General features: G+C 46.1%; 1 protein-coding gene across 1 annotated transcript in view; it reads left to right on the top strand.

Annotated features, from left to right (window-relative positions):
• PSMA1 (proteasome 20S subunit alpha 1) overlaps positions 1-19,981 on the top strand; it is a 118,205-nt gene that overhangs the window by 64,574 nt on the left and 33,650 nt on the right. The gene's annotated exons all lie outside the window — the stretch shown is intronic.

The raw sequence follows: 19,981 nt of genomic DNA, 5'->3' as shown, positions 1-19,981 counted from the left end.
GACTCTTATATAAGCATTTATTTGAACTATAGATATGTATCTATATATGTGTATTGCTTTGTATGAACATGTAGATTAATTGTTTGAAAAAATAAATACATTTTTAAGTACAACTCTCGAAAACCAGAGTTTATCGAATGCATCTTTAATCTACTTCTGTTTACTTACTTTATGCATCTATATACCTTCCATGTATTTGGATCTTTATATTTACTACTTTCCTCAACAACAAAAAGCATATTCAATTCCCTACCCTATTCCTCACCCTATACCTCTATCAATATATTAAATCTACTTCTACTTACTTCCTTTTTGTATCTATAAACTTTCTATGTACTTATGGATCCATATATTTATTACTTTATTCTAATTCAGCATATCCAATGCTCTGCCCTATTCTCACCCTATACCTCATTCAGTAGATCTTCTACCTCAACTCTGACTCATCTCAAACCTCAATGCACTACCCTATTTCTCACCCTATAAATCCCCTACATCCACTCTCTTTCATCTCAAACCCCATACCACTACTATGATCCCCAAAATAGCCCTTTCTAGATTCTCCCCTACTCTACCCCTCATTGCTCCATCTGACACCTTTTACTATACTAATACACAAAACAAGCCTTTTCCAAAGTTTTCCCTCTGACTCTTCCCCCCCCCCCCCACCATCCCTTTGTACACATCTCAAGCCTCACAATACTGCTATGACCTCCCAAAAAAAAGGTCTAAATCCTTTACTCTTCTATCTCGCCACTATCCTTTTCAATCAAAATAACAGACTAACATGTCCACTTCTCAAATTTCATATTTCACTATACTAATTCACCACTAATCCTTATGGGTTCCGGAGTAGCGTGCTACTCGCCAAGAAAGTGCTTCAACACCCCATTAAGGGTAACACGCACTATATAAATGCAGACCTTTTTCCCTCTTTTATCTCTCCCTCTATCCTTCTGAAGCCAAATTTCTGACTAACCTATCCACCACTCAAATTACTTTCATATTACACTATACTAATTCAACACTAATCCTTTATGGGTTCCGGAGTAGCGTGCTACTCTCCGTAAAAGTTCTTTGACACCTCGTCTGGGGTAGTAAGCACTATATAAATACAATTACAATAAAATTATATATCCAGATTTTTCATGGGTGTACTGTATAACTGAAAAAGCATGAATGACCAAAATTCTGGAGTCTGTCTGTTACATTTACAATATGTTTTCTTAAGTTGAAAGAACAGATTCAGCTATTGTTGTGCTCACTTGCAGTCTTGGGGCTATTACTGGTTTAATTCTTCAGTTATGAACATCCATTTTGCAACATGCTTGCTCAAGATGCTACTTAGAGTGCACGCATACCTTTTTAAATGTTTTTTGTGATAGTATGTTTTTATGTTGAGTGACACTGACACAAATAGAATTTTAAATGACATTTTTGGTTACCTGAAACCAATTAAGCAGTTTCATTTTTCTGCCTCCGATTGTTAATAATATAGTTTAACTGGCCATTTCCTACACATAAATCGCCTAGCTGCTTTGCTTTCTTTATACAAAGAAATCTTCATTTCTTTCAATGATCCCCAATGTTTGATATGCCTAAGAGTAATTTTGTAATTTCTATAAAAGTTGCGCAAGTTGGAAGAGAATGAAGAGGGGTGCTCTGTGCAATGTTTGATATGCCTAAAAGTAATATTGTAGTTTCTGTAAAATTTGAGCACATGGAAGAGAATGAAGTGAGGTGCATTTCCGGCGGGTCGGTGAGTTTGAGGCTTTTTCAGTTCTCCAGTGCACCTGCAGAAGAAGAAGAAACACAGCAAGACAACTTCTGGTGAGGAGCTGGCCTCTGTTGGAGTCCTTGGTCGTGCAGGTCGATTTTGGCAACAGTGTATTCAGGCTGAACACAAACAAGCCTAGGTGCCCTCATCAGGCTCCGAGAACCAGGTATTAGTGCAGGGAGCCTCTGGGGTGAATCGGCGCCTTGAAGACTGGATGGGTCGGCGGGGCTGACCTCCTGGACACACTGTGGCCTCTTCCTGAGATGCTGCTGCGTAGGTTCTCCGGTCGATGATCTGCATTGCACGATCGGTGTCTGCAGGGTTCAGTGAAGAGACTCCTCCACTTCAAGGGAGATGCTGGCTGGTTGGTGAAAAGCTTGCGGCCCTCTGAAGCTTTTAGAGGATGTATAGCTGCAGGATGAGTCGGGTCTTTGCAATTGTCAAGTGCACAGCTACTCTACAGTTCGACTCCGTTGTCCTTCAGTCATGCAAATCTGAGTTCCCAGTGTAATGGGGCCACCTAAATACTCAATTTAGGGATGTTAAGGAGAGTGACTGGTAGTAGCCAGCGGGGTTACTACACTCTCTATGGCCACTTCCTTATCTCTTGGATGATGACGAACCTGATTAGGAAGCCTCTTTTTGGAGTGGCCCACAGCCCTTCCGAACTCCAGGTGAAGTGTCAGGAAGATGACGATGACCAGTACTATGAGGATTACTACACAGATGGAGAGCATTCCGAACCGTACCAACAGGAATATCCTTACTTTGGTGAACAAGACCCACAGGAGCCATCTATCCAAATGCCTGTCTATTGTGAGCAGCCGCCAAAATATGCTTCACGATTACTGCCATAGATTTCCCAAATCTACCTTCTAAGCACCAGCTCCGCAGACAGTTAAACCTGTACCGCCTCCTCAAACGCACACACAGCACCACCATTACAACAGTTTGCAAAAACTTTAGTGCCCACTTTGCCTTCTATGCTCACTGCTCCCCCTACTGACCATGCACAAACAGACAAAGAGATAGAGGAGGGAGATTTAAGAAACTTCCCCGCTACTCCCAATGAATGGGATGATTACCTCATTACCACTCCATCTCCTCCAACACTAGCGCCAGTGGATTCCCCATCTGAGGATGTCCGTGGTTTCCACAGTTTGATGGAACAGGCTGCAACGAGATGTGAACTGCCTCTCTTGACGAAACAAGCAGATTGGTTCATCTACAACTTTAAAAAGCCCACCAAAAAACTCTGTTTGGGCTATCCCAATAATTGATTTTATCTGGCAAGAAACCTCAAAACCATGAAAAACCTTGATACGGTGTCCGCGATCATCCCCATATAAAAAGTGTAAAGCTCTGGACAATTCCCCAGTATGCTTAATTGGCCAACCTAAACCGAACTCAGTGGTATCGAAAGCGGCCAAATGTTGCTCTAAGAACCCGTCCACTCCAATCTTCTCTCTTCCGATCAGAGATGGGCTCAGGCTTGATACTATCGGGAAGCGATTCTCTTCTATGGCAGCCGCAATAGTGGTAACGGCAAATTCTCTTGAAATTTTAGGCCACTACGACAGCTGAATGTGCTCTGATATTTTCACATGCATTGATCTTTTACTAGAAGAGGCCAAACTGGAAGCCCATAAGATTCTACAAGAGAGGGAAAGAATCTTGGCAGAGATCATAGATTCCTCCATCGACATATCCTCTATAGGATTCAGGCAGCTTCCAGGGGCTGCTGTTCTCGGTCACCGGGGATGGCTCAAATCTACCTCTTTCTGCCAAGAAATCCAAAGCAAAGTTCTGGACATGACTTTTGATGGTGAGTCACTGTTTGGGAAACCTAGACAACGCACTCCAGTCCATCAAGACTGACATGGATACAGCCAAGTCCTTCAGAAACCTTCATTTTCGCAAGCAGCATTTTTGAGGAGGCAGAGGTGCTTTCTCATTTAGAGGAGTTTACCACCTCTATCAACAACATTATCAGTTGAGTAAAACTCTGTGCAGGCCAAAGTACTCTCACCAACAGCAGCAGTTCAAACCACAACCTGCCACAAGATACAAACACTCCAGAGGAAAATCTGCTTATGGAGGCAGAGACTTTAACAGAAAGTGATCTATACAAGGTGCCAGCTGCCCCTCTCTATTACTCAATCCAACTTTGGAGCAGAATTTCAAACTATGTCTGTCAGTGGTCCAAGATCACTTCCTACAGGTTGGTGATCAACGTTATTACCTGGAGACACACCTTAGAGTTCACCAAAACATCTCAGAACACCCCGCCAAAAGGACCACTCTCACCCTACCTAAAACAGCTTAGTTCAACTATCAACCATGCTGAAAAAAACAAGCAATAGAAGTGGTTCCTAAACTACAGAACTTCTGGTCCGCAAAAAGTCCGGAGAATGGCACCCTATTTTGGACATTAAGGAACTAAACAAATTCCTAAAGAGGCAAGCTTTCCGCATGGTGACACTCCAGGATGTACTGCACCTTTTCAACAAAGGAGATCATATGATGGCCCTAGACCTCCAGGAAGCGTACTCTTGTACCAATCCACCAAAAACACAGCAAATTCCTGCATTTCAAGACAGCGGGCACCCACTACCATTTCAGGGTGCTTCCATTCGGCCTGAACTCTGCACCATGCCTTTTCACCAAGAAATTGCCATTTTTTTACATTGTTAGTCCCCCATGTTTTGCCTGGAAAATGTTTTAATTGTAGTGCGCATTGTACCTGCCAACCCAGTTGCCTGTGCCAGTACTGCTTCCCTAAAGCTGTTCCCCATTTGGTAACTTTGGCCCCTCCAAGTCCCTAGTAAATGGTACCTGTGAGAAGTTAGCCTGGCATATGATGTCCACTAGTTCTAGTGGGCACCTTGCACCAGTCCAATCAACACTTATTGATTGTGTTTGTAAAGTCAACCTTATAAAAAGCTATCCTAGTGGTAGCATGAACCAGCAGTCTTCAGGCTAAGACTTCAGTGGGTGAGTTAAGCAAGTTGTTTTACCATATATAATCCCTTCAATACCAAATGAAAGGACACCACACAAGGTATATATCAAATATATATGTATTTAATCTAAACATAACCCCTCTGCACTCTTTAGGAGGTCAGAGGTAAAAATACAATACAAGTCACACAGTTAATATACGATAAGTTGCACAGTATACGTTATGCCCTAGGGCCCTCACAAACCATATACTAAGAAAGTGGTATAAATACCACGTGAGAGTTAGAAAGCAGGCCTGGGGCCTGTGGAATCGCTGGGGCTACACTAAACAACCAAAGGTTAGGAAGTAGGAGGCCCACAGGAGACTCGTGCAGTGTCTAAACACAGTCGCGAATTACAATTGACTTTCTATGGGAAACGAAGAAAGTTACAAATAGGCAATTTAAGGACCCTTCCGGATGGACTAGGATGGAACCCTTTTAAACTAGGAAACCTCGAGAGTCAAGACCCTCGGGAGCACCGGAGTACTCGTGTTACCTCACCCAGGGAAGCCGGGTGCATCGGTGTCGGGTTTCGTCGTCGTTTTCTATGGAGCGCTGCAAATAAGTGCTGCAGGTGACCAGAGGAAAAGTGTCCGTGTGGGTCCAAGGGTGGATCGGTGATGTGAAGAACCTGAAAGCAGAGGGGACAGAGTCTGGGTCACTAGCCATGACCAGGGAGGTACCAGGATGGAACCAGGCGATGTCTGGTGCTTGAAGGTGAAGAAGGTGAGTTGGGCTCTTCAGCCACGAGGTCCACGAGGCATCGACGACCAGGTGCTGGATCCGAGCTGTCCCATAATGGATCTAGATGACTGCGTGTCGGTGTCCGGATTGGACCCAACAAGCCTTGGCAACCGCAACCCACGCAGTATGTCAAGATTGGCTCTGTTGCAGACTAGCAAGGTCTGTGGCGCTTCTCCTTTTCAGGGAAGCAGGAGCAAGCCTGGAGCAACCAGGAAACCAAAGTAAATTCAAGATGGCGTCTTCAGGGGGCTCACTAGCCAACGGGCAAGGAACTGGGAAGATGCGTCTAGCTCAAATGCAAAGGCGGGGTCCACGGGACACTCGCGGTGTGTGGGGGCCTGAGCTTCGGTGCAAATGGCACTCGGGGCTGGGGCCTCTCGTACCCCAATGCACAACTTACTGAGGCTTCAGGAAAGGAGTGCAGGTAGCAAAATGCAGCATGTCCAAGATGTCTGGTCCCACGTCTCTCGTGTCCGCCACGGGTGTCTCACCTTTGATGTGGATCGGGATCATAGAAGTCTTGAGAGTCCAGTTCTTGAATCGCAGAGTCATGAAACTGCAGACCGGCAAAGTTGCTGTTGGTGCCTGTTAGCACAGGGTGGTCCCAAGGGAGATGTCTTCCGTCTTAGTCAGAATGGAATGTCGAAGGTCCAAGATATGTCTTTCAAAGATTCGTCCAGGATAATCTAAAGTCCTGGGGACACAGCTCCTATACTTATACTAAGGATGGGGGCTGGATTACCTGACTAGGTCCCTCCTATGGGTGGACCTGAGAAGGGGGTGGTTACACCACTTTTCTTTTATGCAGTTTCGCGCCAGAGCTGGGGCTGGAGTGCCCCAGCAACTGGTTTGAACCGGGCTATGCATGGAGCACCTTGTGTGCCCCAGGCAGTGACTAGATGCATTAACTGAATGCAGCCCTCCCTGCACTAATACACAAAACCCCTGTCTGGGGAGGTGCAAGCACCTCCCTGGACAGGAAACCTATTGCCCAGGCCTCCCCTGCCGGAGTTTCGTCCAGCAACAGGAGGTCAGACTCGTGTCTGTGGCAGCAGCATCCATTTTGTGATGCTGAGGCTCTGTTTAACTTTAACCGGGTTAAGCAGTAACTTACATGTCCTTTCCTTCTAGAAGGGTGGAATGCTACCCCCGCCGCCATAATTGGGAGGGTGGGGGGGTAGTATTCCAAAGTGTTTGACACCTTACACAACATGTTTTGACAAAGCCAAACCAAAGTTAGCATTAACCGCAAGGATTATAATGCACTTAAGAGTATATGGTATGGCTATATCATAGAACAGCTATAAGGAGATGGTTCCAAAAGCTGCAGAGGGGCTCAGCTCTTGTTAGGGCACCCTCTCACATAAAACCAATAACTCTGCCTCCAGGATTGTCGAGGCCTACCATAGGAGTGGCTTATAGGTGTATATGTGTCTATATGTAAAGGCAGATATAGGTATACTATATCTAAGTAAGGGGTGATTACACCACCTTACTCGGGCTGTGTGAACAGACCTGTGGTGTCAGTTTGGAAGGCAAACCAGGGGTGGCGCAATACATGCTGCAGCCCTTGGTAGGCCTAGGGTACACCTATGCCCTGGCTACCTATGGTACACTATACAGGGGTTCACATGAGTGACCCAGTAACCAATCTGGTATGTACCTAAAGTACATGGTATCAATTTAGAGAGAGGAACAGCTGGGCTGTGGGACTGATTAGCAGGCCCACAGCCACACTAAAGTCGAAAAACCAGAGAATCGCAGCAGAAAGTGGGGGTGGCCATAGGAATCAGACCCTACTCCTACAGTACCCTTGGTATCTAGGGCATGCGAACTGAAGACAGTCCCCTAGGGACCCCCTCACCAAGGCCATGCCACTACAGCTGGCATGCCCTGGTGCAGTGAATAAGGACAAAGACAACATAGCATAATGCCTGTGTGCCATGCAAACAAGCACTGCCTAAAGTATAGGTAAGTCACCCCTCTAGCAGAATTTACCGCCCTCCGGCAGGGCGCACTATATCACAGGTGTGGGTAAATCTGCATAAGCAGATATGCCCCTTCAATATTTAATTTTTTTCTTAGATACTGTAAGAGCCAGGGCTGCCATAGAGAGTACATGGGTTGGAATCGCGACAACTTGAGTTCCCCAGCACCATGATGGCTTTGCTGAACCCAGGAGTGTTTGGTACCAAATGACTCCCCTTAATAAATCAACATTGATGCCAGTGTTGGATTCATTAAGCCATGTACTCAGAGGGCACCTCAGAGGGGCCCCCTGAAAACCTACCAACCCTGGTGTTGTCTCTGAATGGCTTTAGACAGCCTTCTGCCACCAGATATGTTTGTGGACCCCTGGGTCGAGAACCTCTACTCTCCGTGGTCAGAAACAAAGCACGTCCTGGGAAGAGGTGTCACACCTCCTCCCCCAGCATGGGCACAGTGCTAGAGAGTGAAGCTTCAAAGACATGCTCCTTTATAATGTGAACCCAGCCTCTGCTGCTAGCAGCAGATGGCAGGCCCCTGTTTAAACCCCCACTTTTGACAGGAGAACAAGCAGAAAAACCTAGGAAGAATAGGAGGTGTTGCCCCCCACCTTCTCCAACTCCACTCCTCAGGCACAGGTGGCGAAGTAAAGCACATTATTCAGTGCCCACCATCTTGAAGATAGTAGGATTTAACCAATCAGGGCTAGGGCTATACCCCTTCTAACAGGTGGGTGGCATCATAATAACCACTCCAGGTAAGGAATTATTAGTCCCTACCTGCTTTTCCCCTGTCCCACCCCTAAATCTAGTATTTGAGTGGCTCCTCCAGACCTTGAAACAAGTTCTTGCCTACCTAAAGAGAGAAAGGATGAAGAAGCCTCCGTGCAGGGAAGCCTGAAGACACCCGCTGACTTTGCCCCAGCCCAACCGGCATGCCTGCAGCTTCAAAGACCCTGCAAAGAAAACTATGCCTGTCCTGCAGCCAGTGACCTCCAAAACCAGCAGACCTGTCCACAAGAAACCAAGACAAAGGACTCCGATGCGCTCCGGAGCTGTGCTCCGTGACCACTCTGCGCCCACCGCCTCCAGCCTGAGTCCAGTTGGACCACTGGTACCGAAAAGGTTCCCAAGTAATCCGGAGTCCAAGTACAGCGTTGGCTGACTCCTGGACTCCACGACAACGCCTGCAGTGTAAAGATGAAGGCTGCCCCGACTGCGACCGGCTCTGGTAAGAGAAACCCGACGCCAAAGGACACTCCTGCACCTGAAGCCCCTGGGTCTTGCAGAGCTCGACTGACGGTGTCCCTGTGACCCACAGCATCCCAACTTACCTCTGCTGTCGCTGGTTCTCTTTGTGCAGGCTCCGGATCAATGCCTGCAGCCTGTTTCCAAAACAGAGCTCCACCATTCACTTATATTGGGCGCCTGTCACCTTGTCTGCACCTGGCTGCCCCTGTGCCGCTGGTGGTGTATGTTTGGTGCTGCCTTGTGGGACCCTCCACGTGCTTGCCTAAATCTCCGAAGCTTGAGCCCAGCAGCTTTTTTACTTACCTGCAGGCAGCATGTCTTCAAGCACCCCAGGTCTCCATTGGTTAACATTGTGCCTTTACACCTGATTTGACCTCTGTCTCTAGCCACGGGTGGTGCAGTGTTTGTCCTTACCTGAACCTTGCCCTCTGCTGATCTTCAATCCCGAAGACTGGAACTGTAAGTTGTGTACTTGCATGCAAAACTGCATTGTTTTGCCCCCGTACGTTAACATTGCAAAGGCTGAAAATTGCAGTGTCCGCTTTTGAAACTGAAAAGTATTTTTATTTATAAACTATTTGCTTCTATGAAAGTTTTTTAGTCTTAGTAAATAAGTATACCAAAGTACTATTTTTATAAATTGGTCTTGGATTTATTCATTGAGTGCCTCTCTTATTTGTTACCACTGCGTGTACAACAAATGCATTAACAGAACCCTCTGATAAGCCTAACTGCTTGCCCGCACTGCCACAAAAAGGAGCATTAGTGTGCTCTGTTTAGCCCCTGTAGAACCTCTAGAATCACTACACACTACATCTCTTTTTGCTATCGTAGATTTTATTATTTATTTTATTTTGAAAAGTTTTATATAGCGCTGGCTAGACCCGAAGGTATCAGAGCGCTTCACATGAGCTTCAGATCATAGTTACAGGTTACATCGTTACAAAGGTTAAACAGTTCTTAGAGCATAGTAACATAGTTACTTGTAAGGTCGAGATAAACAATAAGCACAAATACGTAAGGGGAAAAGCAGGCAAGGTGAGAGATTCAGGGGAGGGAGGTTGGAGCAGGGGAAGTAGACAGATAATGAAGGCGGGAAAGAGGAGGGGACGATGAGAGACACAGCATGGGGAGAGGAGGGGAAGGGTGGCGGGGACACAACCGGTAGACGAGTCAAGGCAACGTCCAAAGTCCAATAAGCTGTGATCCCAGGGGAAGTGGTATCCCTTCCCCATCTCTATTGCGAGAGGCTCCATTTACGCAGTGGACTCTCTCAGAGGGGTCTCTGAGACTCCAAGGCCTACATACTGGATCCTTCCCCAAAAAGGGGAGAGGGAGTGCTTTGGCAAGGGGTGCCATACCATACCTCAAGTGTGTGTGGCTCCCTTGGCGCAGTGGACTCACTCAGCGGGTTCGCTGAGAATCCAGAGTATAAATATTGGATCTTTTCCCAACAAGGGGAGAAGGAGTGCTTAGTCAAAGGGCCCAAAGGACAGGGGGGTAGGCAGAGTAGCAGGCCAGGTGAAAGATTCAGGGGAGAGAGAGAATAGGAGCTAGGGAAGAGACCATAAGGAGAGACGAAAAGAAGTCTGCCTAAAGACCGACTGGGTAGGTGACGACGAAGGAAGGAATCCATGGCCCATCTCCCCTATAGCTAAACCAAGTAGCTCCATCGGGCATCAGACAAAATAGTTAAGTCTCAATACATTGAGAGAGGAGGGAGGGAGACACATAAATAGAGGGGAGGATGCAGGAGGAGACGACAGGAGACACAAAAGGAAGTGCAACAATGTGGTTCAACAATACCAGAAAAAGAACAACAAGTAAGCATTAAACCAAACAGTCAGCAATACATTAGGGGAGGAGAGAAAGGAGAGAGAAAGTAGTGGGGGGGTAGGGCAGGAGAGAGAGTGAGAATAAGGGAAGAGACAACCATAGAGACGAAAGGAAGTCTGTCTAAAGTCCGACTGGGTAGGTGACGACCAAGGAGGAATCCACAGCCCATCTCCCCTATAGCTAAACCAGGTAGCTCCATCGGGCATCAGACATAATAAATCAGTCTCAAGTGGCGAGGAAGGAGGTTCACAGAAAAACAGGGTGGGGACAAAGGGCAAGGGCATGTGAGGGCAGAGGACAGAAGCTGGAAAGAGTAGGAGCGGAGAGGGGGAGGGTTGGGGTAAGGGGGAGGGGGAAGGGGAAGGTAAGGTCAGGAGAGACGCGGACGTTTTAGCCCGAAGTCCGGCTGGGTAGGTGATAGTCAAAGGAAGGAGCCCAAAGTCAGTCTCCCCCATAGCTAGCGAGGTAGCGCCACCGGGCATCATACAAAAAGTATGCAGGTCGCCCCTCAATTCGTATGCCCCAAGTCCAGCAGTAGAGCTCCAGTCTGCACTGATACACCACTCGAGGTCCGCACAATACCAGGGCATCAATATTGCATAGGGGGAAGGGCGCGAGTCACGCAGTACAGCGCGCCTTGCAGGCTGCTCCTCACCCCACCTCCGTGCTCTTACAATGATGCCAGTGTCCCATCAAGAACTCCTAGAACAAATTCTTCCACATTTACTCCATCTAGCAAAATCTGGATGAACTTATCAGAGTTAATGTGGCAACAATTTCTAGATTTAGACTATCTAGTAACTCATCCTAGTTATGGTCTAATAAAATTATAAAACAATTCCTCAAAGGCCTCTTCAGGACATTATACTCGGGGGGGGGGGGGGAGACAAAGGGCTTTTGGACCGGTCCAGCATAAAGGCCCAAGGAAATAATGAAACAAAATATTTATGCTGCTCCTCTGAGATGAGTCAAAGATAGGGAATAAAAACCAACCTGACCCAAGTAGTTCAAAGTTGGGAATCCATTTTTTGGGATTATAATGCCCTCACACACCCTGTCGGGTGCCATGCTTCATCATCAGGCTGCTCCTAGTCAGGTCTGTGTTCCCCCTTAAGGCCCACTCAACCCATAAAATAGGGACCTCTATGGCATTCCTGGGGACCATACCCATTGTTGACATTTGCAAAGCAGCAACATAGTCCACACCACACACCTTCACAAAAACATTACTGTGGATGTGTTAGCGTGTCAACAATCCAGGTTGGACAAGCAGTGCTATGTACTCGTTTAAATCAGTGTAACCCCACCATCTTGCTACCACTTTGGGAGAGGGACTGCTTTACAGTCTATGCTAAGCATGCGTATCTACAGCCACACATGCGTCGAACAGATTATATTACTTACCCTGATACCATATGTTCTTGGCAGGTAGTGCTGTGGATTCGCATGCACCCACCCTTCTCCACGGACGCCTGCGTAGGTCAGTTTACTTTTCAAATTTACATTCATTCACATTATTTGCATGGACATCACATCACTGACACTTTTAACTCCATTCTCACCGACCTGCGGTGAAACAATCTAACAATGGAGTTGATGCCCAGGTGCAGTATTACCAAAGGGAGGAGTCAAACAGCCTTGTGACTCGAAAAACGTCTATGAACAAAAACAACTTGCAATCATCTGAGTCCAACACTAGATGGCAGACTTATGCTTATCATTGAATCTACAGCACTACATGCCAAGAACAGATGCTTACAGGGAAAGTAACATAATCCTTTCTGTCATTATGACTGAATTGCCAGAAACTTTTTTTTTTTCTTTGTGTTCATGTTCTTCATATGGCAAAAAGACTTTTTGTGAATGAACTGCATTTGAACTGTATTCACTGCCTTAAACCAGAGATACATTGGAATACTGTAAGATATTGAACGCATTTTCATCTAACACCCTGAATGAAAGGGAAGGCCCTCAAATGGCTGCAGAGAAAAAGGCAGCCAGTGACTCGATATCAGTTGAGGAGTTTATTGCTTAAAATCATGTAAAAGGCCAGAGTAAAGACCATTTTAGAGGAAAAATTGGCTTGCAGTTAATCTGGGAAAAGGTGTTCTAGAAGGCTGCCTCTTTAGGTCTTGCTAAATCAGGTTTAAAGCTAAATAGGCCCTCTTCAGTAGTCCTCATGTTACATGCTTTACAGTGTCTGCGTTTCTCTTGGCACATCTTTTTCAGCCACATGAATTAACCTCCAGGACCCGTATTATACATTGTGCCCCAAGGCGCAACAGGCATGTGTGTTCCACTAGATAAGTGCCTCCTCTGTATCACTAGATCCAAAATTGAAATCTAGGTGTTTGGTGGAGCATCATGTGACCTACTATAGTCAATTGGCCTCTCATCGTAGTGGCTCCTCCATTCACTGCACTAAATGTTGAGCCATCTACATTACACCCTGCCAACTACACACTTCAGGTGTACTAGGAATCTGTTGGTAATTGGAGCACTTTATGTACTCACCAGCGGTGTGATGCGCTATACAAATAGTACAATACAACCTAACATTCATCATAGCCAGTACCCTTTGGTCCTTTTAACATTACCAAACTCATCTGCACGTGGTGATACATTAGGTTGTACTGGAACATGGTACGTACTGGAACATCAGCATCTGGTGAAAATCATGTGCCTTTTCCATTCTATTGCTACACTGCAGTGCTTCTGTTAAGTTGAGAATTGAAAATAACTTTTTATTGTAAAATGCAAAATGTATCATAGTTGACAAATGGTTTTTATTCATTAGATTTTGTTGCATCTAGTATCTAGTTGATAAAATCCTTAAATATTGTTTTATTGTATTTCAACATTTGTAAAGCGCTTGCCCATATGGATAGGAAGTTACACCTTGTTAGGTGTGTTTGGAAGGGTATAGTTTTTGCTTTGAGCCTCTGTGGGGGAAGTATTTTCCTGACGTTGGTGAAGACCAATTAGGTGCTGTTATGTTATAGAGTGCCTGGTGGTGCAATAAGTAAGAATGTGTAAGGGGTGGATGTGTGAATTATATGATCGAGGCATATGAGCTGCAGATTACACACTATGCATAGATGGCCACCTAGTGTTGGACCCGGATGTTTGCAGTTTGTTTTGTTGTGGAAAAGTCTTTGGAAGCCACGGGATAGGTGACTCCTCCTTTGGATGATACTGCGCATGGGCATAGGCTCCATCCCCAGATTGTTTTTTTCCGCCACCGGGCTCGGATGTGTTTTCAGCGCTCCGTGTTGGAACCGATTTCCTTCGGCGCGCAATCCTCGCCAACTTACAGAACTTAAGTTTCGAACGCTTTTCCAGTTGACGCTACCCTTCAACACCGAAAACTTAGATTCCGGTCGTCGTCGACTGCCTTCGGGCCTAACTAGGCCTCGACTCCAACTCATGGAAAGGACACCATTTAAAAAGTGTCCTCAATGTGGGTCGAAGTTTCCCCACACCGACCTTCATGAAGTGTGCAACCTTTGCCTCTCCCCGGAGCATGAGGCCAAAGACTGTTCCGCATGTGCCTCTTTCTTCTCCAAGAAGACTATCCGGGACCGAAGAGCGAGGCGAACAATGACTCGATCTTCTGCTTCGATTCCGGACGACATCTTCGAGGAAGGCGTCGACGTTCCAGAACAACACGACGTCGACAGCAATTCAGAGGCAGAAGACTCCTAAGTCGAGGACATCACTCCAGCACAGCGGGTCGTAAGTAAGACCGTCGACCCCGACCCTTCCTCGACACACCCAAAGAAGGCCCCGGTCACACCCTCGCCCTCAGGCTCGGGTGCACACCGACACACTGCTTCTACTGCCCCACCTTAGGACCCGGCTAAGAAGCTAATGAAGCCTTCAGGCGACTCGGGCTCGAGTCGGCCTTCGCACGGTGCCGGCGTACACTTACCGGCCCCGAAAAAGACAACTTTACCGGCCACGTCTGCATCCAAACCATCAGCGCCGAAACACCACTACTCCTTCGGCACCGAAACCCAGGTCGGAACCAAGTTAACCCGCTTCGGATTCGAAAAAACCTCCGGAACCGAAAAAACCATTGGATCCAAAAAACATACCGGCGCCGAAAAAAGCTTCGGAGACGAAAAAGACTCCTGCTTCTCCGGTTAAAGACATTGCCAAAAAACCAAAACAAACCGCTTCGGTGCCAAAACCTTCCTCCGCACCAAAAGATCGGACTCCTGCAGAGGACTTACTTTATCCAGACCCTGCTCAAAAGGCTCTAGCTGAAGATCCAATCACTGGACAGCTGATTATGGCTTCAAAAAAGCGACCACTGGACACACCAGCTCTGCATTCAATGAAGGACATGACTTCCTCCCCATTAATACTGCGTTTCCTTTCTCTTTCACCTGTACCATCACCACATCCTCCCATACCACAACATTCCCCAGCATCCTCTATCATACCAGACGATGACAACAGGGATGATAGCTCTGATGGAATGGGGGGGTAACATGCCTGATCCAGCTACTCCTACAGGAACACCTGACCCATGGGATGATAACACCCCAGATGTCCCAAATGTCCCTCAGGTTGACATATACCCCTCAAGGCCTTCCCCACCAGAAGACACTATGGGTTTCAATCAATTAATTCACAGGGCTGCGCAATATCATGGGGTAGACATGCACACAGACCCTGTAGATGAAGACTTCTTAATGGATACCTTTGATTGTGAACAAAGGTCCTCATCCATCCTACCAATGCTTAATGGAGTGATTAAGCATGCTCCTGAAGTCTTCAAAGACCCAGTCAGAACTCTGGTCATTAACCCTCGCATAGAGAAAAAATATAAAGCTGTTCCCTCAGACCCATCATATATTAAAGGTTCTGTACCACTAGACTCCCTTGTAGTTTCCAATGCACGCAAGATAGCAAACTCACAAACATCAGGTGAAGCTCCACCACCAGATAAAGACTAAGCTACTTGATGCATCAGGGAAAAGAACGGCATCTTAAGCAAAAAACATGTGGCGTATCGCCAATACACAGGCCTTATTAGCCAGATATGACAGGGCACATTATGACAAATTAGAATCATTAATGAGGCACCTCCCTAATAAGTACAAGGATAGAGCAAATTAACTTATCCAAGAGGGGAAAAACATTACAAACACCTCTATTCGGTGTGCACTGGATGCAGCAGATACTGCCTCTAGGGCAGTTAACACCAGCGTCCTATTACGTAGAAATGCCTGGCTATGTATATCGGGGTTCAAACCTGAAGTACAAGGTGCCGTTCTTAATCAACCCTTTGATGAGCAACACCTATTCGGACCTAATGTAGATGTATCACTTGAAAAAATGAAAAAGGATACACATACCGCCAAATCTATGGGAGCCCTGCAGTCGCAGGCTCCCAGACGTTCATTTCGTCGCTCATCCTATCGAGGTGCCACCAGGGGATACTCTTCGGACACACCTTCTACCTCGTACAAAGCCCCTACACAGTCCACTTACAGCAAGGGCTACCAAAGAGGTGGTTACAGGGGTAACAATAACAAAGGCAGAGGTAAAAATAACAACTTCAGCTCGGCCTCTTCCTCTGCCCAATGACTCCCTTCCCCCGTCCTATTCCACTCCTGTCGGGGGAAGACTTTAACAATATCTGCCAGCTTGGGAAAACATCACATCACATCAGACAGGTGGGTGCTCCAAATAATTCAGTCAGGTTACTGTCTAGAACTAACATCCACCCCCCCCAAACAGACCACCCAAGCAACATCCAATGTCACAAGAACATTTAACACTGCTCAGACAGGAGGTAATAGCCCTCCTGCAGAAAAATGCAATAGAAATGGTTCCATAGTATCAGAAAAAACAAAGGGGTATACTCACTATATTTCCTAATACCAAAGAAGGACGGCTCTTTAAGACACATCCTATACCTCAGACCTCTAAACATTTACATAGTCGGGCCATTTTTACATGGTCACACCAACAAGTCCTTCCACTTCTCGTACTAAACGACTTCCTGGTCACCCTAGATCTCAAGGACGCCTACTTCCATATTACCATCCACACAGCGCACAGAAAATATCTCAGATTTGTGCTAGACGGGCAGCACTACCAGTTCAAAGTGCTCCCATTCAGAGTCACAACAGCGCCAAGGGTGTTAACCAAATGTCTAGCAGTAGTAGCAGCACACTTAAGAAGACAACATATTCATGTCTTCCCATATCTAGACGACTGGCTCATAAAAGCCAGCTCATACAGCCAGTGTGTACAACACACTCACGCTACTATTCAACTGCTTCACAACTTGAAATTCACAGTAAATCACACCAAATCGCATCTGCAACCCGCGCACATAAACAATATCTCGGTGCTACAATAAACGCCCAACTAACACTAGCTTATCCCTCTCCAGCCAGGATAACAAGTGTGCAAACTCTCCTAACAAAATTCAAACCGCAACACTCGCTACCAGCTCGAGTGTTCATGCAGCTCAGAGGAATGATGGCATCTTGCATATCTGTAGTATCTCACGCAAGACTGCAAATGCGTCCACCTCAAGAGTGCCTAGCACGCCAATGGAACCAGGCTCAAGGTCAACTAACAGACCTAGTTTTGGTAGACGGTCGGACTCATCGTTCTCTGCAATGATGGAACACCAAAAACCTATCCAAAGGGCGACCGTTTCTAGAGCCCATTCCTCAAATAGTCATGACAGCGGACGCATCGCCCTCCGGCTGGGGAGCTCACCTACTGCATCACACCGTGCAAGGCAGGTGAACACTGCAACAGAAGTTACTCCAGATCAATCATTTGGAGTTGCTAGCTGTGTTTCTATCCCTAAAAACATTTCAAGTGTCAGGCAAAGCTGTTTTATTCCGCAAAGACAATATTACAGCTATGTACTACATAAACAGACAAGGGGGGAACACACTCTCTGCAGCTCTCTCAGCTAGCACAGCAGATATGGAGATAGACTATACCACTAAAGATCTTCCTCTTAGCCCAACACGTCCCAGGAGTACAAAACACTATCGACAAACACAGCAGATCCACGAGTGGGAACTTCATCCGCAAGTTCTTCATCCGTTCTTTCAAATGTGGGGACAACCTCAGATAGACCTCTTTGCCACCCACAAACGCAATATGCCCAAGCTTTGCCGCCAGATACCCACACCCATTGTCCAAAGGCAATGCGATATGGATGAAAAAGACTATTTGCGTATGCTTTTCCTCCTCTCCCACTACTTCCGTTAGTGGTATGCAAACTACAGCAACATTCCCTAACGCTCATTCTAGTCGCTCCAACTTGGGCCAGGCAACCGTGGTACACCACTCTGTTGCAGATGTCTGTAGTACCACACCAAAAACTAAACCTATCTCCATGCCTATTAACATAGAACCATGGAGAGATCAGACACACGGACCCAGCTCAGCTCAACCTAGCGATCTGGCTCCGGAGGTCATAGTTTGGTTACCTCAACCTTCCTCCGGAATGTGTGAACATTATCAAAAGAAGCTAGACGTCCCACTACTAGAGCATGTTATGCTGCTAAGTGGAAACGCTTTGTCACATACTGCCAAAACAACCAAATAAATCCCTTGGACGTGTCCATTCAACACATCATGGGATATCTATTACACCTTCAAAAGTGTAATTTAGCTTATACGTCTATCAGACTACACCTTGCTGCCATTGCAGCATACTTTAAAAAGAGACAGATGTTGTCTATTTTGTGAGTATCAGCTATAAAAGTTCTCAAAAGTATTATTCCTCCCAGAACGCAACCTGCACCAGTGTGGAACTTTCTGTTCTTACAAGATTAATGGGACCTCCCTTTGAACCATTACATAAATGTGAATTGCAATTCCTAACCTGGAAAGTAGCTTTCCTAGTAGCAATTACTTCACTCAGAAGGGTTAGTGAACTACAAGCATTTACCATTCAAGAACCTTTTCTGCAAATGCATCATAACAAAGTGGTTCTTCGTACTAATCCTTAAGTCATTTCACCATTCCATCTAAGTCTATCAGTTGAGCTGCACATATTTTTCTCGCAGCCTCAAACAGTCGCAGAAAGAGCTCTACATACCTTAGATGTCAAAAGAGCATTACTGTACTATATATCGAAAGGACATAAACTTTAAGTAAAACAAAACAACTTTTTGTGTCTTTTTCACCACCACATAAAGGCAACCCCATATCAAAATCAGGGATCACTAGGTGGATTGTTAAATGCATACAAATATGCTACCAGAAAGCCAAACGTATGTTAACGATTCCTCCAAAAGCCCATTCAACAAGAAAGATAGGGGCTTCAATGGCATTCTTGGGGAACATTCCCCTATATGATACATGCAGAGCAGCTACATGGCTTACACCACATACATTCACAAAGCATTACTGTGTAGATGTGCAAAGTAAACAACAAGCCACTGTGGGCCAGGCTGTACTAAAAACACTGTTTCAAACAACTGCAACAGATACTGGTGGTCGCCAATAGGTGTGGGTACTGCTATACAATCTATGCATAGTGTGTAATCTGCAGCTCCTATGCCTCGAACAGCAAATGCTACTTACCAGTATGCATCTGTTCTTGGCATGTAGAGCTTCAGAGTTGCACACGCCCACCCGCCTCCCCGGCTACCTTTATCTGTTCCAGTATTATCTTAATTGGATACAAATCACATGGACATCACTACCTATTGTACAGCTCCATCACTTCCCTAATGGCAAAAAACAATCTGGGGATGGAACCTATGCCCATGCGCAGTAGCATCCAAAGGAGTCGCCGCCTATCCCGTGACTTCTAAAGACGTTTCTACAACAAAACAAACTGCAAACATCCGGGCCCAACACTAGGTGGCCATCTATGCATAGTGTGTAACTCTGCAGCTCTACACGCCAAGAACAGATGCATACTGGTAAGTAGCATTTTCCTTTTAATAAGGTCTAACCCATAGTGGCAATTACAGATTCCATAAATGGGCACCAGGGGTATGCTGAAGTATTGTACTTCAGAAATAAAGGTAGTTGGAATAAATCCAAGAAGGTCCACTAATCCATATGGTAACGTGCCAGGCAGACATGATGTTTATTTTTATTTTATTTATTTTGGAGATTTATAGAGTGCATGGCTGCCCGAGAGCGTCCCAGCGCTAACAGAAATCCACTATGATCTCCAGAGGAGGGGGCCGGTGGGGAAGGAAGGAGTATTAGGATGCCAAAGGGTAAAGGTGGACGAACCCAAATTGGTTCGTGGCGCAGACCCTAGCCAGACTGGCACTCTGCACTTAAGACACTAAGAGCTTGGTATGCTGCTACCCTAACAGGGAAGGGCAGGGCGGATAGTACAGAAGTGTCTCCTCACACCTCCTTGTGTGCCTAAT

The sequence above is a fragment of the Lissotriton vulgaris genome, chromosome 2_1 (genome assembly GCF_964263255.1).
Source record: "Lissotriton vulgaris chromosome 2_1, aLisVul1.2, whole genome shotgun sequence".
NCBI lineage: Eukaryota > Metazoa > Chordata > Amphibia > Caudata > Salamandridae > Lissotriton > Lissotriton vulgaris.
The sequence above is the reverse complement of the archived record's forward strand: the minus strand, read 5'-3'. Positions and strand labels throughout refer to the sequence as shown.